Below are 26,469 nucleotides of genomic sequence, written 5' to 3' on the forward strand. Positions count from 1 at the left end.
TGCAGGTAACGAAGGTACGTGCATAGTTAAACGAAATGCACAATATAGCATTAGTACACGTTTCAGAATCCAACAGAACAAGGGGGGAGAAATTAAGAATTACCTGACAATTTCCTTTCCTTCTGCCACACCAGTCAAGAAACCCACCCTGGGATATGCAAATTGGGCTACCTCATTAAATCAAAATGTTTTTTCAAGGAAGGAGTCCCACTATCGCGGAGGGGGGGGAGGTGTCGCCCTAAAAAACCATCATGGCTCTATGGCATGTTCTTTTGTCTCAGGGCCAAACACCATAGGTCAAAAGAACACAGCTAGTGGTCCTATATGTGCAATGGTGGCCCCAACATCAAGGGGCCACCGTTGCCTTAAAGGGCCGCTGCCAAAACCAAAAATTGTCACTGTTGAGTGGGGGTCACGGCTGACCCCCGGCTCAACCTGAGGCTGCCAGTTGAGGCAGCACCAACTCCTCAAAGTAAAAGAAAGGCACCCCTACCCACTGTCCAAAGGTTAAAATGCATTGGGATTCTGGGTAACCCCCTCCACCCACCCCCATCCCAACAGTAAAATAAATTTGTTGGAATATGGTGCCCTCCCCCTAAGGTATCACCAAAAATCATTGGGGTTCAGTGAGGGTACCCCCTCCCTCTCCCTCCCTACCCCCTCCCCCAAATTTATATTAAAAAGTAATTGGGTTTCAGGGACCCCCACCCACCGCACCCCCAGGCATACCTCCCACACACCCCCGAACCTTAAAAATTAGAAGAAGGTCCCTCAGTGGGGCCTGGCGCACACCCTAGTACCCGGCCTAGTTGACGCCATTCATTTTGGTTTTGAATGGTCAAGAATACGCAAGGAAGGCTGAGTTTTTTCTAGAGTTTCAAATATGAAACCAGTGACAAAATCCTAATGACAGTGAAGATGCACATTCGTGTCATGAAGACTCTCATTTGAAATTTTTGTCCACCATCTCCATCTCTTCCTCCTGATGAAGCCAGCTGTCAGCGAAATGGAGGCCTTTGTCGAGGAATGAGCATGAAACACTCTGAGAAACATCTTTATTTGGGGCAGGAACAGGATTAAGTTATTTCTAAGATTTATTCAGCATCACCGCCATGGTGGGCATTACTATAAATATTTCAACTAAGAACAATCAAAATATTTCTATAAGTGATTTGTACAACTGTCATGGATTCCTTACATTCAAGATTGAACTAACACCATTTAACAAGTGGGAAAATGGTAATGTGTTTTATGGATGAGAGATATGTACAGCTAAGTCACACTGATGTGAGTTATATTGATATTAGAATAAAAGTGCCAGTTGTAAATTGTAGGTATTGTCAGTATATTGGTTATGTGACTATCTTATAGCATGAGTGTTCTCGACAGGTTTCTAATATAAACATACATGAATATGAGTTTTTTTGTTTGATCTGCCATTTTTTTCTTAACTATATACATATATATTTATATTTAAGTCCCTGGGTACGCAAAGTTTAGTCAAAAACAATGAATTTGCACATTAAAAATAAATCAATGGGGCCCGTGTTGATTTAAATGCAGACAGCACCTTCAGAATGAGGGATACGGTACGGAGTGCCATTAAGAGGACTGTGTTTCTTTTTGGCAACAACTCTTCAAATCCTCCTTTTGCTCTAAATTTGAATCCCGCTGGAGTGCAAGAACTGACAGCGGTGCAGGCAGCTAGCTGCAAGGCAAAGTGTTTGATTTCTTTTTGTCTCTGAGCCTGGGGAAATGCTTTTAATCTCAGCAGGGGGGGGGGGGGGCAAAGAAAAACCAAAAAAAAAAAAAAAAAAGCATTCCTCTGTCTTCTTGCACACTCCCTAGGAAGCCTCAGATCACTTATCTATGTTCCATGGCTGACAGATCTCCAATTCCAACCTCTCGGGCAAGGCTGCTACAGCGTCGCACCGCTCGGATTTCTCAGTCTCGGGATCCCTCCGCCATCAGAGGGAAACTGCCTCCTTTCCCTTCCGTTGCTCAGCTCTACTTCAGCTTCCCAAAGGCGGCAAGTAACCTGTGCCTTCCCTCTCTCTTAGTGGAAACTGGTGCACAGAGGGGGGATCAGGAGGAGGCTCTGCCACACACTCTGGCTCCGAAGGTGACACATTTTGCTGGGCCGTTTGTGAACTGCCTCACTAATCCAATGGCATCCAAGTCTGAGCGACCACGTATCCCTACTGAGACCAGGGATCTTGGGTCTTTGAACTCGGATCCAGAATCTGAAGCAGGTTCTATAAGGGGGGGGGGGCTAACAGAGTCCGGGGCCTGGTTCTGGCCATCCTATTACGCTCGTCTCGAGGTAAGCAAACCATCTGCCTGATGGGTAACACATGATTTCAATGGATTATTTTCTCAGGACCTTGTCCAATCTCTAATTGCACCCTGTACACTGGCAGATTGGACATTGGGTTCTCCTGGACTCAGCTCTTGTGCTGTCACATGAGTGTCATATCAGGCTTTATTGTTGGCATTCTGTTTGCCTGTCACTTGCGTGGCAGCTTGATATGCAGAATTGAGTTGCTCTTTTCAGATATTTTATGTTTTTCAAGTGGTCACCAGCAGTGGTCACCAGCAGTGTCTCCATCAGACAACATTCCAAAACATACATTGATGAGTAGCTATACCTGTCTTCCAAATAAAAGACAATATGGGGAATACCCAGTGGCATCACTAGCGGTACAATTGTAGGCATGTACCAGTTGACTCACATGTTGACTCCATTGCTGTTTTTGTTTACGCTCCAAAGTCCCCAACATGTTTAACTAGCATTCTATTAAACCTTTCTGGCTGTGGATCTCTTTGTAGATGGTAGCGGGTGGTGCATGACTTCTTTATGCCACAAACTTGAAGCATTTCCTTGATTATCTGACTCTCAAAATCTCAGCCCTGGTCCGAGTAGATATGATTCAGAAGGCCATATTGCACAAAACATTGGTTCCACAGCACTTTGGCAACTGTTATGGCCCTCTGATTCTTGGTGGGAAATGCTTGGGCATATCTGATGAAATAATCAGTGACCACCAATGTGTTACAGATGTTACGGCTGTCATTCTCCAGAGAGAGGAAGTCAATGCACGCTAGGTCCATGACACCTTGCTAGTGATGCTGGTTAGTGGTGCAGCTCTCATGGGCAGCAGATTCCTCATAATGCATGTTCCACAAGTTTTGATGTAGGACTTCACTTCAAATGACAACCATGGCCAGTAGAACTGGACTTTCACTAACTGAGCTGTATGGTCAGTTCCAAGATGTCCTGTATCACTGTGCAGACTTGGTAGGACATATCTTCATAACTTCTGCAGCAAAACAAGCTGTTTTCTTGACTTGGGCATCGGATCCTGTATGATGTGATAGAGCGATCCTCTCTCAACACAAGACGGTTCCACTCTTGGAAAAGAAATATCATGCCTGGATGCTTTGATGAGACAGATGTAGTAGGTCTACGGTACTTTTTAGCTTTCCACACTTCTGATATAATGGGATCAGTCGTTTGGGTGCTCTGTAAATCAGACCGAGGCAACATTTGTATAAGCTCCTGGAAGAACCTCTGCTGACACTCCTAATGAGGGGACCACTTCTGTTACCCAAATGTGCTGGCACTATGCCTTAAATACCATCTTTGGACAAGGTTCAGTAGATTCTCCCTTATAAGTTCTACGTGAGAGGGCGTTAGCATCAGTATTAATGGTTCCTGGTTGATACTTCAGACTGAAATAATAGGTGGCTAGGGCTGCCAGCCACCTGTGCCCAGTGGCACTCAACACATAGAATTGTTGTCTGTGCACACCATAAACTTTGCCCAATAGTTTGCTGGCGGAGAAGGAGTTTTTGCAGCTCTGTTACCTGAAAATTCAGCTGCTTGAGCCCGGGAGTGAGCTGCTCTGCCTGCCTCGATGGTAACTCATCCCAGCTGCGATTGCTGACATCGAGGGCAGGACCTGGAGGTGGGACCCAGAAGTAGCCCTTATCATCGGGCACCCTAGCCTGAAACTTTTGCTGGTGGAGAAGGAGTTTTGGAGCTCTGTTACCTGAAAATTCAGCTGCTTGAGCCCAGGAGTGAGCTGCTCTGCCTGCCTTGACGATAACTCATCCCAGCTGCGATTGCTGACGTCGGGGGCGGGACCTGGAGGCAGGACCCAGAAGTAGCCCTTATCATCGGGATGCAAGCAGCGCGCAGCAGACGCTGGCGCGCCACCAAAACTATGCGCGTCTAAGGGGCGCGCAGGTTTGCCCGGCTTCGCCTGGATTTTGTTTGAACTTTTGCAAAGTTTCTCTTTTTTCTTCTTTAATTTTCCTCCTTCTCCAAGAGTCAACAGAGACATGGTAAGGCATAAATAAATTTGCATAGATTGGGGCTAGTGCGGTTTTATCCCCTTTGTTTAGGATAAAGTTTATATATGAACAATAATTGATATGCCTGCAAAACGAAAGCGGAAGGTGAGAGTTTATCCTTCCCTGCCATTACCTTCACCTATTCAACAGGAAATAAGCCGTTTTATGCTCTCACCCATACCAAGAAATCTGGGCACTGAGGACTCTGGTGCGCCGGGCAGTTTGGGAAGACAGCCCGTGCTGGCAGAGGAGGCTTCCCTTAGCCCTAACATCGGGCTATCACTAGCGCAGAGAAGTGCTGAGGGAACCCGAGGAGGTGCTTCGTTGGAGAACATTGTCTCGGGTCTTGAGTCAGGGGGATTACAGCCCCGAGATGAGAGACCTGGAGAAGAAGCTGCCACTGCTGCCGTAGATCTGACTCCAGAGAAAGAGAGAGGAGGACTGGAGTCAATGACTCTTCCTAGTAAGGAGGAGGAACATCCTATTGGCAGCAAGGATATGGGAACTTTAACATGCCCTGCCGTGGTTACTCTAGATAATTTGTGGGAAATGATGGCTGGTATGTGGGAAAATATTAAAGGTCTGGAAAGGAAACTAGATTTGGTAAATGCTAGGTATCAACAGGATTATCTCTCTACACAAAAACAAATAAAATATTCAGTAGATAGAATAAAACGTCTTGAAGATAGCGAGAAAAAGTCTCAAGAATTTAAAGTGGCTGTTGTAAAGGATAAGGAAATTCTGTCTAGAAGAACAGAGTCTCTTGAAAATAAAGCCAAACGATTCAACTTAAGATTTCTAAATGTCCCCAGGATAGTTGGGGAAACACCTCTAATTACTGTTAAACAATTTCTAATGGAAGCACTTGGCTTTACTTTAGGAGATTCACCAGTTGTGAGCCATTGTTATTTCTTACCAAAACCAAAGAATTTAAATCTAAATAACAGATCTGAAATGGTGTTTCAGGGAGAGCTTACAAACTTTTTAGAAGATTCTTCTGCCCAAGTAATTGAATGGGGTATTTTATTAGTAACCTTTTCATGTCTAAATGATTTGAATTTAACAATGAAGAAATATTTTAATAAATATCCCATTACATATTATGAGAAAGAAGTTAAGATATTCCCGGATCTAGCAATAGCCACACAGGCAGGACGGAAAGGCTTTTAGCATTCCGTCAAGAAGTAATTGCACTAGGGTCACACTTTCACGCTTTGTTTTCCATGTAAATGTTTAATTAAGAAACAAAATGATTTAAACTTTGCCCAATAGAGATAATCGTGGACCCTATCTGCTTCAGCCCACTTTTATGCAGCAAACTTCAGCTGATGGGCAGGATACTTCCTTTTGGTTTCAGATGAATTCCAACTAGCAAAGGCCACAGGCCTCAATCCCTCAGGATGCTCCTGATACAGAATGGTGCCCAGACCATCTAGGCTAGCATTTGTGTGGAATATATAGGGCAACCTGCTATCAGCAACAGCCAACACTGGAGTGAACGTCAGGCAGTATATGATTTTCATAAATGCTTCCTCACTCTCCTACATCCACCTTGTCCTGAAAGGTTCAGCAGGCTTGAAATAATCAGATTAAGATCAGTCAAAGGACTTATGATAATGGAGTTTTTTCAAATGAGCCTTCCGTAGTACCCACAGAAATCTAAGAAGGATTTTAGAAACTTCAGATCAGCACCTACCCATCCTACCCATTGCTCACTGCCCCAAATCACTCCGCTGACGAACTATTCAGCTCAAGACAATATCCCGCCATAATATTAATTCTTTTAAGGCAGTCACCATCATATCCTCTTCAAGTCTCTCTACTGTAAATATCACCTGTACAGTTGGGGTCTCATGACCGTTCTGTTTACTGCTCATTTTGATCAGAACCAGTTCTTTGATCTGTTTATTTATCTAACTGTTTATTTAAAAATGATTATTGAATTATTACATGTTAACTGTTTATCTGTTAACTATTTCTATGTTTACCTGTGCACTGTAAATAAGCCATGTTTAACGGTTTTAATGTTATAATGTAAAAAGCCCCAGCCAGACAAGCCACGGGCGAGTTCCTTTTCTCTGTAAACCGGAATGATTTGTAGCTAATGCAGGAATTTCGGTATAGAAAAATTAAAAATAAATAAATAAATAAATAAACCCAGTCCCCACCCCACCTAATATTTCTACCAATAAGGAAGGTTTTCTGACATCACTTCTCTGGTGCTGCTTAAATATGGATGTATCTTTTCTTGGAAGGACAGTAAGCCTACTTGTGCTCTGAACATAAGATTCCCTCTAAAGGCCACAATCATTAAGGCATTTCTCCTATTTTGTGTCTCTGGGAAAAACCCTTAGTGAATCAGGTACTAAGACAGATGTTTCCGAATGTGTCTGAATTTCCTCAAGATAGCTGTCTGCTGTAGATCTTGCACCCTTGTCTCAAATATTTTACCGTGTTTAGAATATCATTCACTTTTCCCTCTGTTAACTCTCAGATACTGGTTGCTGAGGATGGAGGCAATAATTCAGTTCATTGGTTTTCAATTAGCTAAAAACTCCCATCAGTAATGCAATTAGAGCACACATTTCAAAAACTGTCATTTTACAGGCTTCCAGACATTTCAGTTGGCTGTTGTTTTAATTAAACAAGATGCAAATGGTATCAACAAGACTGTTGATACCTTAGGGAGTGATGAGTGAAGGGATTAAGTTAGTTTTATAATCTACTATTCAACAGGGAAAGCATATCAACCAATCAGATGCCATAAAATGTGATAATTTGTTCGCAAATGGGAATAAAATGTGTCACAACTAAACACAGAAATAATCTATTAGTCTCTAACTTCAGATGCCATTTGTTTATTAAGTCTACCTTCACTCCATTATTCAGACTCAATAAATCTGTGATCGACTGATAGGCTGATCTTTTCCTCATCTCTGCTGTCCACCATGTTACTTTATCAAAAACCTTTTATGGAAATTTTCTATGCTATTTAAAATATTGTTTTTAACGACCTCTGGCTGTGGGATAGTCTCTATTTTATATTTCACTGACCTGAAGAAGGAAATGTATCTCTAGTCACAAATGTATCAAGTTAGTCCAATAAAAAGGGATCGCCTTTGACTTGTTCGTTGACCTTTATTTCTCTGTTCTCTTTAGAAAAAAACCCCCAACATATTCCAGAAAAAAAAAGACAGCTGTTAATGAGACGGAGGAGCTTTCTGTTGTTGCAAAGTGAATTTAGACGGCTGAAGCTGAAAGGAATGGGAAGTCTGTTAGAGCGGTGAGCACTGCACATAGGATGCGGTGCATCACAAGAAGTAATCAGAGCTCCATGGAACAACACAAGAGTTCACAATAGTACAGCGCAACACATACAATAGTATGCAACATTGTGCACCACTGACGATGTCGTGAGAGGAATGAAAGACCAGGAAGACTGATTATCATGTACAAAAGCTGTACAAAGGACTCAACCATGCCCATAAAAGTGTGTCGTGACCCACCTTGAACTGAACTCCTTCACCACAGAAGGTTGCTCTCTTTTGGTTAAAATCAGCTAAAGGAGCAGCGGGGAGAATAGATAGAACGCTCCACATGGGAGCTGAGGGGGTGGCACGAACCTCGATAAAGAAGCAAGGCAATCAGCTGGGAGCAAAACTATGCATGAAGAGGGATTTCAGCTTCGTTAACATGCTGTTGCTCAATATCAGCGTCAGATTATGAACCGCAGCACCAAATTATGGCAAGATTGTGCTTTAGGCCATCCTGGTGAAAAGACATGGGAGTTACAAACAAGAAGAGCAGGAGAAGGCGTGGCTTATGAGGGCTTAAGAGGAAGATCCTAGACGGGCTATCTCAACCAGGATATTCAGCAGCAGTACAGCTAACCTACTATTGAGCAGGTCTAACCTATCCAGTTAACTTAGCCATATAAATCCGAATATCAGCACTTACCCAGCTAAATTAGCTGGACAAGTAATTCCTCCCCATTACGCCCACATCCTACCCACCACTTATCTGGCTAATGATTGGATAAGTTGGTTTTGGTTGGTTCGTAAATGATTTCTAGAAAAATCCGATTTCACTCTTGTATGTAAAACATTATATTAATTTATGGTTTACTGTCTGTACTGCCTGTTATCTATCATACTTGTTATTTGTAAAGCCTGTTGCTAATTATTGTTTATTGTAAACCGCGGTGATGTATCTTTTTACGTACTGCGGTATATAAAAACCCCTAAATAAATAAATAAATAAGTTCTTGGAGGAGAAGGCCATTACCTGCTATTAACCAAGTTGACTTAGAAAATAGCCATTGCTATTACTAGCAACAGTAATATGGGATAGACTTAGTTTTTGGGTACTTGCCAGATACTTTAAGCCTGGATTGGCCACTGTTGGAAACAGGATGCTGGGCTTGATGGACCCTTGGTCTGACCCAGTATGGCATGTTCTTATGTTCCTATGTTTTAAAAGACCTCTGTGATCTCAAAGGTAGCCAATCAGAAGACACTTTGCTTCTTTTGTAGGATTATCAAGATCGCCACAAAAGTTAATGTAGATGCCAGATACTGAAATTTAGTTCTAAGGCTCGGCCTGCAGCAGCACTCATATTAGCGAAACATGGCTATGTCAGCATTTCTTTTCTGAAGATAAGTAGTGTTTTAGAGGACTATTTTGCCAATGCATTTATGACCATACATAATTGTTGGTGTAGATAAGAAAGGAAAAGATGTTAAAAAAAAATTAAACAAATGGAAAGAAACATTACTCGTATAGCTATTGAATGCATTGAGCTATTTTGTAATGTGAAATTTTCAAAGGATTTTTTTCCCGTGATGGCAGCTTAAACAGCTTACATTAAAGAAATGTGATGACCATAATATACAAGGATGTTGTTGGCACTCACTCACTCACTACACTGAGGGGTAGATTTTAAAAGAAGCGCGATCAGCCTACTTTTGCTTGCGCATCAGACTCAAGCAAAAGTACGCTGGATTTTAGTAGATACGCGCGGAGCCGCGCGTATCCACTAAAATCCCTGGATCGGCGCGCGCAAGGCTATTGATTTTGTATAGCCGGCGCGCGCCGAGCCGCGCTGCCTAACCCGTTCCCTCCAAGGCCGCTCCGAAATCGGAGCGGCCTCGGAGGGAACTTTCCTTTGCCCTCCCCTCACCTTCCCCTCCCTTCCCCTACCTAACCCACCCGCCCGGCCCTGTCTAAACCCCCCCCTTACCTTTGTCGGGGGATTTACGCCTCCCGGAGGGAGACGTAAATCCCCGCGCGCCAGCGGGCCTCCTGCGCGCCGGGCCGCGACCTGGGGGCGGGTACGGAGGGCGCGGCCACGCCCCCGGGCCGTAGCCACGCCCCGTACCCGCCCCCAAAATGCTGCCGACACGCCCCCGCAACGCCGCGCGCTCCGGCCCCGCCCCCCGACACGCCCCCCTCCGAGAACCCCGGGACGTACGCGAGTCCCGGGGCTCTGCGCGCGCCGGGAGGCCTATGTAAAATAGGCTTCCCGGCGCGCAGGGCCCTGCTCGCGTAATCCGCCCGGTTTTGGGCGGATTTACGCGAGCAGGGCTCTGAAAATCCGCCCCTGAGAATTCTACCATGAGATAAGTAACATTTTATGTGCAAATAAGAAAAATTGATAAAAATAAGGACTTTATTGATGAACTATGATTATAATAGAAGAGACGTGGTCTTTCTTTTGACCAGATACACTCTTGAAGCGAGTGCCAACAGTGTCCTTGTATATGATGGCCATCATATTTCTTTAATCTTCTATATTCTTGTGGTGAATTGTTTTTCAATATATTATTATATTCACAGAAGTGGGTTTTCTTTTTGAGCATAAACGGCTGAGCACCACAAGAATTTAAAATTTTCAGTTTTGTGTGAGTGCTATCTGAGGTTTTCTCTTTCCATAATAAAAATTAAAAAAACCATAAAATTAAAATTACATAATGATACATACAATTTGGTATCAGTGTTTTCGATGTTTTGATTACATTGCAGTTATAACATACATTAATTTACTCCAAATTATGTGAAAATTCATGCAAAGCAGCTCAATACTAGTAAATTTTATAGTAATAAAATAACACAGCTTGCCTCAAAAATCACAAGCCACGTTATTTTCCTGAAAGTTAGCTACCCCTCAGGATTTATAGCTAACTTTCTTCAGGAGCATCGGAATGCTACTAGGCATCCAAATGCTCGCAGGCAGTAAAGGGCTTTCGTGGCCTGATCAACCCCCACCAATATATAAACCCGCAGGGGCTCTTGTGAGAGCACCGTCACCTCTAGAGGCGGCCCTCATATAAATAAAACAAATATAAAAATTCTTCAAATTGCACAGCAAATGCCCCTCACCCCTACCCAACCCCATGCCTTCTCCATAAATCCCCTCCCATGACAGAGGCATAACTTGTATTGTGGGCCGCTTAACAGCTGGCACCATTTTGAACTGACAGCTTCGGGCCTCCACTAGGCCACCAGGTATGCGCAGGGGGGGGGGGGGTGGACTAGGGTGGGTCCGGAAGATGGGGGAAAATCTACTTTTGGGGGAGTTAGAACTAGGGGGAATTTTTGGAAAAGTGACGGGGTTGAGTAGGGAAGAAAGGGATTTGGCAGGAGATTTCAAGAGGTGGCTGAGGGGTAAGGATCTCACAAGACCCTCAGGGGGGTTACACACGTGGGTGAAGGGGGTCGACTGGGCCGCTGTGGCCCTTTAAGAAGATGGTGGTCCTGTGTGATTGGTCCTCCATTGCATGGCTTTTGGGGGCCTTTTATCCCCCACAGTATTTTATCATGGGGGGAATACTGCAGTTTAGAAAATGACCCTCTTACATTGTAAGCCCTCTGCAGACAGGGAAGATACACATGGATGAAATTTAAATCCCTTGCACGCATGGCCCGGCCAAGCACGAAACCCCCGTTACGTGCAGAAGTGCCAGGCCCAAGGAAAAGTGCGGGGAGGGGCAGGGTTGGAGGCGGCCATTTGCCGCTGTGCCGGGTGCTCGCAAGTTGCTTCTGCTCCAACTTTCAAAATTAAAAAAAAAGGTAAGGTAGGTTAGGTTTAGGGGGTGGGGAGGAGAGGGGAAGGGGAAGGAAGGTTAGGCAGGGCATTAGGAAAGTTCCCTCCCAGTCCGCTCCTTAATAGGAGGGGACTGGGAGGGAACTGGGAGAAGCCCGATCTCGTCGCTGCGCGGACTTTTAAAAAATTAGGCCCCCCCCTGCACGCACGCAGATTATAAAATCCAGCGCACATGTGCGCGTGGCCCCCGGATTTTACAACATGTGCGCACTGGACCTTTTAAAATCCACCCCTTACTGTACCTGAAAGTAACTCACCTTGAGCTAAATAAATACTAAATTAAACTTAATTTTAAAAAAGTGAAAGAGTGAAATAGTTAAAGGGGTTTTAAATAACTGGAGCACAGGAAGCTATGAATAGTATATTATTCCTGTTTTCTCTCTGCTGATTCTCAGATAATGGTTAGAAAGGTCCGAGGTGATTATTCATTTCATTGGACTTCAATTAGGGAAGGAAATGCCCATTAGTAATGCAATTAGAGCACAGATTTCAAAATCTGTCATTTTCCAGGCTTCCAGGCCTTTCATGTGTTGTGATAGTTGGAAGAGGAGCCAATGGTTGGTGCACAAAGTTTGCTAAAGAATCGAGCCTGTCCAGGTCTGCAGTTAGTAGGGAGAGAGCCATTCAGCCGGAAATATTTCCCAGCTGATGGAGAGAGCCGGAGACGGAGAAGCCCTTCCCTGGGCTGAGATCATCTCAAGCAAAGTTTCAGACCAGCTTGCTCGTTAACTTTTAAGATCTATGAGAAACGCGAGCTAGGATAGTGCAGCAAAACAAGAGTTATAGGTAGAAGTTCTCAAAGAAGGAACAGCAACCTGTTCGGCTGGATACAACCCAGCAGAGGAAGAAGGAGGATCTTTTTCCCTTCCAGTAAGAGAGATTAATCCGTCTTCTCGGGAAGGCCATAGCTACAGGCCAGGTGTGTATACCGTGCACTTGCACAGGGCAGCACCCCTGAAGAGGCGCCGGCAGCAGGAGAGGCTGTAGGGCCACCAGTGGAGCCTAATCTGCTGGCGGACAAAAAAAAGGAGAGGCCATGGGGCCACCGGTGGAGCTCAACTTGCCGGCAGCCGAAAAGAAAAGAGGCCATGGGACCAATGGTGGGATCCAACCTGCTGGTGACTGAAAAAGAGAAGAGGCCGCGGCACCATGGAACAGCCTGCCTCTGTGTTTGTGTGAAAGAGGAAGTCTGCTTGTGTGTGTGAGAGAGGAAGGAAGCCTGCCTGCCTGCATGAGGGTGTGTGTTGGTGTGAGAGAGGAAAGAAGCCTGCCTACCTAATTGTGTGAAAGAGGAAGAAAGCCTGCCCATGTGTTTGTATGTGTGTGTGTGTGTGTGTGTGTGTGTGTATGTGTATAGATGTGGAAGAGAGAGAGAGAGAAAAATCTTACCTGTATGTGTGTGTGTATAGGAGGAAGCCTGCCTGTGTGTATCTGTGTTTGTGTATGTATATGAGAGAAAAGGAAGACTGCTTGCATGTGAGTTGAGAAAGGAAGCCTGCTTACCTGCATGGGTGTGTGTGTGTGTTTCTGAGAGAGGACGACTGCCTGCATGGGTGTGTGTGTGAGAAAGAGGAAGCCAGCCTGGGTGGGGTGTATGTGTGTGTGTATGTGTATGTGTGAATGGGAGTCTGTCTGGGTTGTGTGTGTGTGTGAATGGGAGCCTGCCTTGGTTGTCTGTGTGCGAATGGGATCCTCTCTTGGGTGCTTGCCTGGGATTTGTGTGTGAATGGATCCTGTCTTGGATGTGTGTGTATGAATGGGAGCCTGCTTGGATTGTGTGTGTGTGTGTGTGTATGTGTGAGTGTTTCCATCCTCTTTCCCATTAATCCACGATAATCTCCGAGCATCTGGAAATAATATGATTCCAGGTATGGAGAGGATGATTTTTTTAACCTTATTTGTTTTAATTATTGCTTGCTGTTTAATGTGTCTGCTGTTTTGAAATATGTTATTGGTGTTTGGGAAATTTTGGATATACTATTTGTTAACTGGTTTGATGTATTTTTTTATTAATATGGTTTTACTATTATGATTGATGTTTTATATTTCTTGATTTTATTAATGTTTATGAAGAATGGTAATTTTTCTGTTTTTCCATTGTTGCTCTGCCTACTGAGGCTGGCTTGTGGGTTCCACTTCAGTTCTTCTCTGCTGATTTTATTTATACTTTCTGATCTCTTTATTCTGTATTTGGTAAGGGTCTGTCTGTGTTCTGCACGTATGATCAAGGTGAGGTATTTTGCTGGCATGTAATTTCTGTGTAGGGATCTATAGCAGCCTGGCTTGTTTTCTGTTTTTCTAATAGGAGGTGTTTTGGTGTTCTAGGGCCTGGAGTAATATTTGCAGTGTTGCTTTTTCACAGATAAGGTCGTTACTATTTAAATGCTGGCATTTAGGGTTGTTTTGGTATGGGACATTTACTATACTGTAATGGTCATTCTGTTTATTCATGGCTTGCTGAGGGCCAGGTCCATACCCAGCACGCATTACAAAAGGTTTAATTCCATAAGAATTCCAAGTGTCTTTTTTGCAGGGTTTTGTGGTTGGCACAACAGTGCATGTAAATATAATATGTATGTGTAAGTGATATTTTTGCTTCAGAAGACTGTACTTTTGAATGTTCTTTTGAATGTAAAATCTATTATAAATGAATAATTTAATTGTTTGTGTATGTGTTAATTGTGTATGTGTGTGTGTTTGGGTGTCGTAGGGGGTGTGGGTGGGCGTGAGTGCAAGGCTGTAAGGTTTGCCTAGGGTATCTAATACCCCAATCCACTGATCATGGGCTCTGTGGTGGTGACGGGCCCAGGACAGAGACTGAATTAATCTGGGGATTGGGGGAAGGGCAGCATAGTAATTGTTTACACAGGACAGCAAAAAAGCTGTCACAGGCCCTGAAAGTAAGGCACATGGTCCAGTCATTCCATGGTCCTGAAATGGTAGGGAACAGCACCTAACAGTTTGTTTGCACCTGTTCTGTGTATCACAGAATCTATAAAAAAGAACCGAGCTGCTGTTGAAGACACGCTTCTGTTTCCGTTTTTCCAGCAACTCTTACATTACAAGGTTTTATTCTCTCTATGGGCACTTATTAAATATTCTCAATCATACTGTACTTTAAACTCTCATTAAAAGAAAACCAGCAAAGCAGATGGGTAAAATCGACAAATTTATTAAGGTAACAAATGCATCCATCATGTGTGGCTCCCATGTAATACTGTAAGGCAATTCAGTATGCTAGGTCAGCGCCAGTCCTAGAGAGCCGCAAATGGGTCTGGTGTTCTGGAGATCCATAATGAATATGCTTGAGATATGTTTCTAGGCAATGGAGGCAGTGCATGCAAATATACCTTAAGTGTATTCATTGTAGGTATCTGGAAAAACACAGCTGTTCGAGGCACTACAGGACCGGAGTTGCATCCATGGGATTATTCCAGTGCAAGGTACACAAAGGTTGCAATGCAATGACCAGGACCACAGGAAAAAAAACCCAGTGGTATGCTTTTCCGAAGAATCGCCATTCCCTCTATCGCGGATGTCAGTGGCATAAAGTGGAGCCTCAGAGGAGGAAAGGAGAATGTGCTGTCATATTTCAGCCCAGGACTAGGCTGTATTTGTTTTTGGGGGCCACGCTGCACTCCCACTAGCTAATTAACCACAGAGGAATTCCTTTCAATTTTTCACACCTACGTCTTCTAAAGCGAGGTTCCACAGCGATTCTTGCCCGCAAGCAGTTCTCATCTTGTCCACATTCTGTCCCCTGTCCTCCATTCTTGTGTAACCCCCTTTTCCCTGGTGGGGGGTGGGGTCAAGATCCTAGCCCTGTCTCTACCAGAGTGGGGAACAGAGTCTCTCAGGTCATTGGCTGGGGGCTGAATTCTCTGCAGGACCACATTGGGCCAAAGGCACTCTGAAAAAACACATTGTCCACGCAATCCTTGTGCTCCAAAAATGAAGTAATAGTCATTGAAATGCACATCTGCAATCAATTCAGTAGTCACAGGTTCGAAAATAGCACGTTCTCTTAGCTACAGTTCAATATTAGGAATATTAAACGTAGGCAGGAAATCCAATATAAGCTTTTACACAGAATATACATTGCTCCAAATGTGGCCTATAAATGGAAATTAACAACTTCAGCGTCCTGTTTGAAATGCGCAGCGGATGTCGCAACTCTACATCATAACTTCTGGGACTGCGATGTCATCCGTCAGTTTTGGGCTAAAGTCCTAGGATACCTCGGACGTCTTCTTGCACAGGGCTTGTCCATGGACCCGAAATTGTGTCTATTGCATCTCATCCGAGAAATGGTACCAGGGATTCGCTGTCAGGCACAGCGCAGTTTTCTGAGCAAAACTCTATTATTAGCCAAACAAGCCATCTTAACACAGTGGCTGGTCAAAGAGTCCCCGTCACTAATGCAATGGAGATTGAAACTACACAAATTGGCCATATAGGAGCAGTTATCGGCTAAGACCTCGCCTTCAGCCAAGAGATATTTACTCTCTCTTAACCATCGGGCTTGAAGTAAAATTTTGGATCTAACAGCGTAGATCTAAGATATCTTGCACATAATAAGGCCTGAAAGTAAATGGAGCACACTAAATAATCCCTGTCCTACGGTACTTTACCAATCAGGCGTTTGTCAAGTCTGGACTTCCTCACCTCTATGATCTTGCTCTGTGGAGAGAATCGGCAGATCACGGTTCAATACAGTACACAAGTCCTTAGTACTTAGCTTTACTCATTAGTGCCCCAACATCAGTCAATCAATCAATCACTCTTTGCCTCAGACGCTGGGAAAGGTAACATGAAACCAGTTGTCGACTCACAAAACTCCGTGACCTAAAAATCTACAGTACCAAAATTAAGGGCTTACTGCCTCGATGATGCAACAATTCAACAACTCAAGATGTCAAGGACACGACGCCTCATGGATTCAAAAACTTAATGGACTCAAAAACTCAATGACTCAAAAACTTAATGATGCAAAGAATCAATGCCTCTAACGACCAATGTCAAGGACCATTAAGGACAGTGCATGGGGGGGCGAGGAGGGAGTTGGGGAGGGAAGGGAGGACGAGGGAAGGATAGATCACCTCTGTACTTCTTTGTACATCATCTCCATTATATGTGACTTTAATGTTCCCAGTCTGACCTCCTGGGGTTCTGTATATTTAATATCAGACCATTTGTATTGGTATTCTGCTGTTTATGTTTGTTTATATGAAAATTAATAAACATTAAAAAAAAAACCGTCAGCAGGAAAATATTTCTTCTCAAAGTCGCAGTCCATTTCCCTTTATCCACTTTCACAATTCCCAAGTCAGAAAAACAGTTCCAACTCTCACTGTTTTGTATATTTATTCTAAATACAGGTCATGGTAGCCAATATTCAAAAGTCCTTATTTAATCTTCCTCCCCACAGTATGTAGCCACAATCACTATTCTCCCAGGGGCAACCTGGAATAATTTGCACACAACCCTCCACTAACTCTCTCCTGGGGCAGGTACATGGAACTGATCAACAAAATCCCAACTCTACCCCATGACAGGAATAGTATACAAAGAAAAACAAATACTCCTAACAGACCACGATCCCTCACCACAATTCCAATCAATCCCAACGCACATTTTACAGCCCTCACCATCCTAACCTTAACCTTGCTCAATGCGCAATCAGTGACAAAAAAGAAACCAATAATCCACAACCTCCTGCTAGATAATCGTCCAGATCTATTTTGTGTCACCGAATCATGGCTCAAAAGCTCTGACATAGCCCTAATCAACCAACTACCCCAAAAAAATCTACAATGTTTTTTCCCTACCCAGGCCAAAAAGAAAAGGAGGAGGTTAAGAACATAAGAACATAAGAAATTGCCATGCTGGGTCAGACCAAGGGTCCATCAAGCCCAGCATCCTGTTTCTAACAGAGGCCAAACCAGGCTACAAGAACCTGGCAATTACCCAAACACCTAGAAGATCCCATGCTACTGATGCACTGATGCAATTAATAGCAGTGGCTATTCCCTAAGTAAACTTGATTAATAGCAGTTAATGAACTTCTCTTCCAAGAACTTATCCAAACCTTTTTTGAACCCAGCTACACTAACTGCACTAACCACATCCTCTGGCAACAAATTCCAGAAATTTATTGTGCGTTGAGTGAAAAAGAATTTTCTCCGATTAGTCTTAATTATTCTTGGCATTAAAGAAATTCAAATTCAAATGCCACTCTACTAGTCTTCTACCCCCTTTCGAAATAGGTCTTTTCAAATCAAAAAACCTACAAATCCTTCTTCTCTATGCACCACCTGGACTCCTTGAGCACAACTTATCCCCACTAATTGAAACCATTATAAACAACATCAACATGGATATCCCTGCAATTATCCTGGGCGATTTCAACCTACACATGGATAAAACACCTCTTTCAACCACCTGCGAACTCCTACTGGACACCATGACTGCGATCGGATTCAAACAACTAATAAACACCTCCACCCAGAGGTCAGGACACACCCTCGACCTAATATTTATTAATAAAACAATTTCAAGCAACAACACATCTACAGCTTCCACAATTCCATGGTCAGACCACAAACTAATAGAAACCAAGTTACACCTGGAAAACCCCCTCACAGAACCAAATAATATCAAGAAATACATTGAATTCAATAGACCATGTACCAGCGAAGACTTAATTGAAATCTTACCAGACACCCTAAAATCCTTAAACAAGAACGACACAAACTCCACCGTAAACTCCTGGATCACCATCAACTCAGAAGTCGCAAGGATCAAATGCCCACTCATCAAGAAAGAAATTAAGCCAGACACCAAATATAAAGCCCCATGGTATACCCCCGAATTAAAAAATATCAAACACACAAAATAAATAAATAAATAAATTTTTAAAATAAATAAACATATTAAGACAGGCTGAATAAAAAATGGAGGAGAAACCCAACCCCCTATCTAAAAGACAGGTTCAGAACCATTCTATATATATACAGAACAGAAAAAGTCAAGCGAGAATTCTACGTGAAGAAAATACATAACTATCAATTCAATACCAGAACACTATTTGCATACTTCAATGATCTTATACAACCAATTCAAAACTCACCCAGAAATGCCAATCAAAAACCTGTGATGAACTCGCCCAATTCTTCAGCAACAAAATTTCACATCTAATCGCAAAAAACCCCAACATGAATGACGAAACCACAAAATTATCAAGTACACCAGACATCAGATGGACACAATTTGAGAACGTTGCATCAACAGAAATCGAGGCAATCATACGAAAAATCAATCCTGCAGCACATCCCCTCGATCCCATCCCAATAAAAATCCTAAAACAAGTCTCTAACATCATTGCCAAACCCATAGCCGACATAGTCATCTTATCATGTGAACAAGGTATTTTCCCAGATAACCTAAAATGTGCCATCATCAAGCCAATCCTTAAAAAACCACAACTTGATGAATCCGACCCAGAAAATTTCAGGCCCATTTCTAATCTTCCCTTCATAGCCAAGATCCTTAAAAAAATTGTAAACCCAACAATTCTCCAAGCACCTGGAAACCCATAATATTTTATTCCCGGTTCAACATGGATTCAGGAAATTCTATAGCACAGAAACTCTACTACTCTCCCTCACTGACACAATCCTCAGAGGACTAGACAGTGGTTACTCCTATCTACTTATTTTACTTGATATCTCCGCAGCATTCGACACCGTCAACCACGAAATACTATTAAACAGACTAAGGGAAATTGGCCTTCGCGACATTATGATCAACTGGTTCAACTCATACCTATCTAACAGATCGTACAAAGTAAGACTAAACTCGGCAGAATCCAAACAGATTCCCCTCACACACGGCATCCCACAAGGTTCATCCCTATCATCTACCCTCTTCAACATATACATGATGCCCCTATGCAAACTTCTAAATGGATTACGACTATCCTACTATGTATATGCAGACAACGTTCAAATTCTGCTCCCCCTAAAAGACTCCCTTGAGAAGACACTAAAACTGTGGGATACTTATCTGTCAGCAATAAGGCACCTACTATCACAAATGTCCCTCTCGCTCAACCACAATAAAACGGAAATCCTATACCTATCCAAAAACTCTCCTCACCACCTAACCCCGACTTCAAATTATGCCAGTCAAAAAACCAAAGTCTCTACAGTAAAAGATTTAGGCATCATCCTAGATAGTGAACTAAACCTTAAAAAACACATCAACACCATGATAAAAGACGGATACCACAAGCTCCAGGTCTTAAGTAAACTTAAACCGCTTCTATACACCCAAGACTATCGAACAGTACTGCAGGCCCTACTTTTCTCAAAACTCGACTACTGCAACGTCCTGCCACACTAAGACCAATCCAGAAATTACAGAATGCTGCCGCCAGAACACTCACAAACAGCAAAAGATCGGATCACATCACACCAATCCTTAAGGAGCTACTTTGGCTACCCATTCCATATAGAATCCAATACAAAGCCCTAATCCTCATACACAAAACACTTCACAATGATAAGATTGACTGGATGAATGCTGCATTATATTTTCACACCCCCCAAAGGAACCTACGCTCCACAAATACTGGACTTCTTCCTACCCCCTCTCCGAAAGTAGCACACCTTATGACAGTAAGGGAACGTGCTCTATCCCTGGCAGGTCCCTCCCTATGGAACAAGCTACCAACAGAGCTAAGAACAGAACCAACGACCCAATCTTTCAAGAAAAGCCTAAAGACATGGCTCTTTCAAAAAGCCTTTGCATCAATAACATGACGCCGATCAAAACCGCCCATCAATCACTAACACTGAGAATGAATATATTGCTTACCTGTAAAAATCTATGTTGACTCCCTACTGAAACCATATGATAAATCCTATAATGACAAGTGTCCTTAGCCTATGTTAATTTCATTTAAGTTCCCACTAACACCTTTTAATTTCTTGTTAACATGTTTTGTTCAGCTAAAGTAAATTCTAAGTTATAATGTATGAAGAAATAGGAAAACATTTATGTTTCCAGCACCATTTATGTTGTCCGTAAACCGATGTGATATGTCAGATCGAATGTCGGTATATAAAAATAAATAAATAAAATAATTAAATGTTTCCCTCCCTTTCACTGAAAAAGTCTCTTTCCCCAAAATCTGCTCTATGGGACCCTTTGAACGTAGGCCAGCCTTGGGCTCTGAGATGAAATGACCAGCTAGCACCTCTTTCCCTAGGTCCAGCACCCCCACCACAGCCCAAAGTCTTCTCTTTCTCCATGCCGCAGCTCTCAAATGTCGCTCGTCCTTTCTAAAAGCTTGTGGGAAGCTCCTCCCACTCAGCACAGCCTTACTCTTTACAACTCGTTTTCCTGCTATCGATCTCCACACACCCCAGCTCAGAGTCATTCCTCAGGGGTTTTTGGGAAACCCCTAGTTCTCCTCCTCCACTTCACCCCCTCAGAACTCTCTCAGCAGGCTGGAGCTCTTCCCAGTTGTCTCTCTCCCCCTCTTCCCTTGGGGTACTACTAGGGATGGCCCTTTGCCGCTCTCACTCCTCGCTTCCGGCATGGTTCCTCCAGGCTTCTGCTCCCAGATACTCTTCCTCAGACAGCCGGCGATTCCATACGGGAACCACACTGCCATTGGCCATTCACACCACCGAGGCCGCTCCTTGCACTGTACTCTGGAATCTTCCCCATTTTAACCATAAGATAAATGTTTCACCTTTTAGAAAAAAATCCCACAAGAGAAACCCCCTGTGGGAAGGGTTACCTTGATTCTCCTCCTGTTAGCCATGCCCTTCTTGTGCCCTGAGGGTTAACTCCTCTAACCAGCATGTTCCCTGTTTTAAAGTATAGCACAACCCTTTGATCTCCCAGATTAAGCATAAAGAGTCCGATATTTAGACACCGGAGAGCCGGTTATATTCAGCAGCTGCTAGATAGCCAGATAAGTCACTTATCTGGCTATCTGGCTAGCCCGCTAACTTGGGGACGAGTAGTGGGTGGATTGGGGCAGTGCTACTTAGCCAGATAACTTATCCAGCTAAGTAGTGATATTAAGACTTAGCCAGATAAGTTGTCTAAGTTACACCTGCTTAACTGCAAGTCTAAACGTAAATGGATGCAACTTATCTGGCTAAGAAGCAGCTTCTATGTGGATATTCAGCGACTTAGTTGTGCCCGAGTATCCTTGTAATTTAGGGACGGATAAGTGTTATCCTGCTAAATTACTTAGCCGTGTAGGCTACGAATATCTACCTCCTACTCACAAAAAGCATAGACCGGTAAAAACAGAGCTACTACACCATCTAGTGAACCAGTAAGGATACACTTGTGGCTCTGAACCAGCCTCAAGGTTCAGCTTTAGCAAGGGAGCATGTGCTGAGAGGGCTGTACAATGAAAGAAAAGCTTCTTCAACGCTATGCACCTAAAAAGTACTGAATTCAGAGGGGATGATTTCAATACAGTGCATGCTTCCAGGCAGGGCAGTAAATTTGTCATTTCCTTGAAAGTCATTAGGACGTGATAGCCATTCAGCAACCCATGCGAGAAATGAGTTGGTGGTCTCAGTTCACTTGGTACATGACAGCTGCCCCTATCACAAAAATAGCATTACCAATGGCACAGAATAACACCTGCATTAGCAAATTCAGTTAAAGGAGAAGCACTAAAACATAAGGACACAAGAAGTGCCATGCTGGGTCAGACTAAGGGCCAGCGAGGCCAGCATCCTGTCTCCAACAGAGACTAGTCCAGGTGGCAAGCACCCAGCAGATCCTACAAACATTTTTGGTTCGCTTTGCATACCATACGCAGAAGCTAAAGTGACTGCTGCTTTATTTTGATGCATTTTGCCATTGCTGGACTACTATCCCCTGCTGTTCTCCTTCGTATTTGTCAGTAACAGGCTCACTTCAGTGGTATCTCAGTGCTTGAAGAGTGTGCACTGTTGCCTGTCACTGTCCACGTTTCATGTAGCTTGGTTTGTATACATCACAGTATTTCTCAGCTTTGCAGATTTTTATTTCTCAGCAGTTAGCTTTTGTTTTTCATTTCCCTAATGTCAGCCTTTTCAATATTGAGTAATGTACCAAACGAATTAGTATTAGCAATGCTTTCTGTCCCTGTGCCTGGAATTTGTATGTGCTTCCTCTAATGCTAGGTACCATGTTATTATCACCAGCTACGCACTATCGGAGCATAAGGGGTGTTCCTTCTGGGGTGCCAGAGAAACAGACAAATGCAGCCAGCAAGAGAAAGCAGGTCCAGGGACAAAGCACAGCGAATAAAGTTAGGCGAGGGAAAGAAAGGCCTGAGGGCAGGCAGAGGGAGCCCGGTGGTAACTTTTGGCGGATCCCAGCCCACCAGCAGCCAAAGATCAAAGGAGATCGCGGAGCCACTCAATGGACCCCCAACCCACTGGCAGCCGAAAATCAGGGGAAGTTGTGGGGCCACCCAGCAGACCCTGACACACTAGCAGTTGATGATTTAGGGAGACCGTGGGGCCACCCTGCAGACCCCATCCCGCCAACAGCCAAGGTGAGGAAGAGGCCACAGGCAGCACAGCTGAAGTGAAGAGGAGGGGCTGGGACTGCCGACGGATTCCAACTAAATAATAACTGGAGTCACAAGAGGTGTGTTCTGTTTCTGAGAGAGAGTGACTGTATGTGAATCTGTGTCTCTCTCTGAGAGTGACTCTGTGTGTGTGTGTCTCTGAGAGAGTGTGTGTGTCTGAGAGTGACTCTGTATGTGTGTGTCTCTCTCTGAGGGTGTGTCTGTCTGTCTGAGAGTGACTCTGTGTGTATGTGTGTGTCTCTCTCTGAGAGTGTGTGTGTCTGTCTGAGAGTGACTCTGTGTGTGTGTGTCTGTCTGAGAGTGACGCAACACTATCCTGTTTTGAGTATTTTTTTGGGGAGGGAGGGGTGCTGAATTACTAGCCTACCCTGGGTGCCAACATCTCTCAGTCTGGCCCTGGGTGGATCCATGGGAGTGGGAGGAACCAGGTTTCAAACTCACTTAAGGGGAAAGCCTTGAAAACCAGGCTGAGAGAGGAAGGGACACACATAGCCCAGGAACCAGGAAGAAATGGTGCTCGGAGGCCGCCTAAGGAGGAGGAAACCTAAGTTGAGGCTCTGGACTCCAAGTAATCACTAAGCCAGACAGCCAGAGTTGCCTAGTGTGACTAAGAAAAGAAGACAGAACTGGGGAAAGGAACCAGAATCAGATTTTGATTTTGTTCTTTTGTTAATTGTATCTGAGTGTCCCAGCCCAAAACTGGGCCAGAATAAATTCAGATTCTATTGATGCTGAAGGCTGCGAGTGGGCTTTCTGGAAAGGACAACTGGAGAAGTAGATCTGGAATAACCGTGAGGAAAGAGGACCTGAGGGAAGTGGTCACAGACAGGCCCAGACCCTCTCCCATGGAGTTAATAGCTGTGAAAAGCCAAGATGGCTGCTCTCCTCTCACCTGCAATCTGTTATTGCTCTTTCAATGCAAACATTTTGGCAAGTGAGACACAATAATGCCTTATGGGGTAAATTTCCAATAAGGCACCTAACTGCAAAGATACACGTGCACTTGAAAACCCACAAAGAACAAGGGGATTTTCGAAACAAGCTACATGCATGCTGTGTTAACATCAGTCGTCAACAGTGTTAATTAGCTCCTGTTAACAAGCTAAGTTAATGAGATGCAAAATAGTTTTCATTAATTTACATGTGTTAAACTTAGCACACTAACGTGGACGTTATTGCATAAATGTAACTACATCTCCCTGAACAGTAGTTCATTTTATCTGTGTTAACTTTTGCACATTTTAACACGCATCATTTCTCTATGCACTATTAGATAATGAGCTATTATGCTTCTCATTATCTAATTAGCATAGATTTTGCAGAAGATTAAAGCATAGTATCCCTGTTAATATGTGTGTTTTTAGGCCAAGTTAAGCAGGCACTTAAAGCTAGACATGATGGCAGCACGCTATTGTCATGGTTTCGCATGCCGTGCAACCTTACCGGGCCCTGATTCTGCCTGCTATGACACCTTCCCACCAGCAGAGGCCTCCAGCGAGCTTTCCTCCAGCTACTTGAACCATCTCCTCACTGACTCCCTGATTCAGCAAGTCCTGAACTACTTAAACCAGCCTTGCCAGTTCATTGATACCTCCTCATAGAGTCCCCCATGGCTCTCTGACCTGGTCAAGCTTCATTTTTGTTCCATGGCTTGTGGCCTCCAGGCCTTCTCTTGCCTTGTACCTTGCTCTGTGGCCTACTCAGGCCTTTTCTTGCTTTGTGGCCTTCAGGCTTTATACCTAGTGGCCTACTGGCCTTCTGGTTTGCTGCCTTCAGGCCTCAGTGTTGTCTGTTCTGTGTTGTTTGGTCCTGTCCTTGTCTATCTGGTCTTGTTCTGCCCTGTCCAGTCTAGTTCCCAGTATCCATTCCCTGCCTTCCCATTGCCTTGTCTTGCCCCAGTCTGTACCTAGGCCCAGTCCCTGCTCATTCTCCTGCCCAGCATATGTCTGTATCCAGTTCTAGCTCATGTCCAGTATCCAGCCCTCAGTTCCAGCCTGTGTCTGTCCAGCCTTGCCCAGCCTGCCCCAGGTATCCAGTCCTCAGCTTCCAGCCTGTCTCTGCCACAACATCTAGCTTGTAACTGACCTCAGTTCCTGCCTGCGCCTGTCCAGCCTGCCTTACCATGATGTCTACCACCGAAGTCAAGCCCAGCCGTCACCCTGAACTCAAAGGCTCAACCTGTAGGGGAGGGGACTGACTAGGCAGAAGATAAACACCAATCCATCCCTGTGGTCCCTGCCCTGCTCCTGAAGGGGTGTTCCCCGTCCCCAGCCAGCATGACAGCTGTCTTTTGAAAATGTAAGGGATGCCTGTACATCTAATACAAGCCCAGGAATGCTTGTTTTTCATGCAGACAAGTTTGTACATGTTATGGAAGTACACTCAGTTTTAGGCAACTGAAAATCCATTTACCCGCATATAACCGACTTGTGCAGGTTTTAAATGTGCTCCTTTGTTTGACAGCATTTCCCCTTTAAGAGATTAGAGACTGAATGGGTATAGAAACTGAAGTCGCCCGTAGATACGATATGCCCAGAGAAGGGTTGAGGTGCATTGGTGATGTGGAGATGAAACACGAGGGAGTTCATTCTGCTGTTCACCGTGAAGTGCCTGCTCTGTAGGTTACTGGCGATCTTCAGTTTCCAGTGCCGCCTGGAAACCGAAGCGTTGCACTTAATGTCTGTGAACATTACATTCACTAAATCCAGAACAAGTAAAAATGCCTCCAGTTTCAAGTCAGAAGGTGCAGACCATGCCTGGGTTCTGGCCTGCACAGACAGAGGGGTTTTTCAGCTATGCTGAACGGCTGCTTTCCAGCCCTCGGGTGATATTATCTCCAATGACTCACTACTGATTCTGATGAACGTTTTGTCTGTTCTGGCTCGAAAAAGCTCGCTCATTGTGCTGTACACCAAGGGATTCCCAGCCACCTGCCAAGGCTGAGCATGATGAAAGGCACTAATTTGGGATCCTGCTCACAGTACACGCCTCCCTTCCTCACAGCCATCAAGAATCTCCCTGTCGAGCGATGCAGGTGTTGGCAGTGAAGCCGGCATCTACACCTGCAGACTTGTTTTTTTGGCTTAATCTCCTACTGCATTTATTGTACTTCTTACTGTAGAAGTAGAAAGACAGAAATGTGGAATCTGATGGCAGATAAGAACCATTAGGCCCCATCTAATCTACCCAATTTACTTCCTGGTGCCTGGCGCATAGCCCAGTTGGTCTCTGACTTTTCCTTCCCTTCTTTCATACTATGGCTCCTCTGTGCTTATCCCAAGCTCTCGTGAATTCTGTTATTGTTTTTAACTCCACCACAACCCCTGGAAAGTTGTTCCATATATCTGCCATCATTTCTAGAACTTCCTTTCCACTGGAAAAGGTTTGCATCTTGTGC

Source organism: Rhinatrema bivittatum, chromosome 3 (assembly GCF_901001135.1).
Source record: "Rhinatrema bivittatum chromosome 3, aRhiBiv1.1, whole genome shotgun sequence".
Lineage (NCBI taxonomy): Eukaryota > Metazoa > Chordata > Amphibia > Gymnophiona > Rhinatrematidae > Rhinatrema > Rhinatrema bivittatum.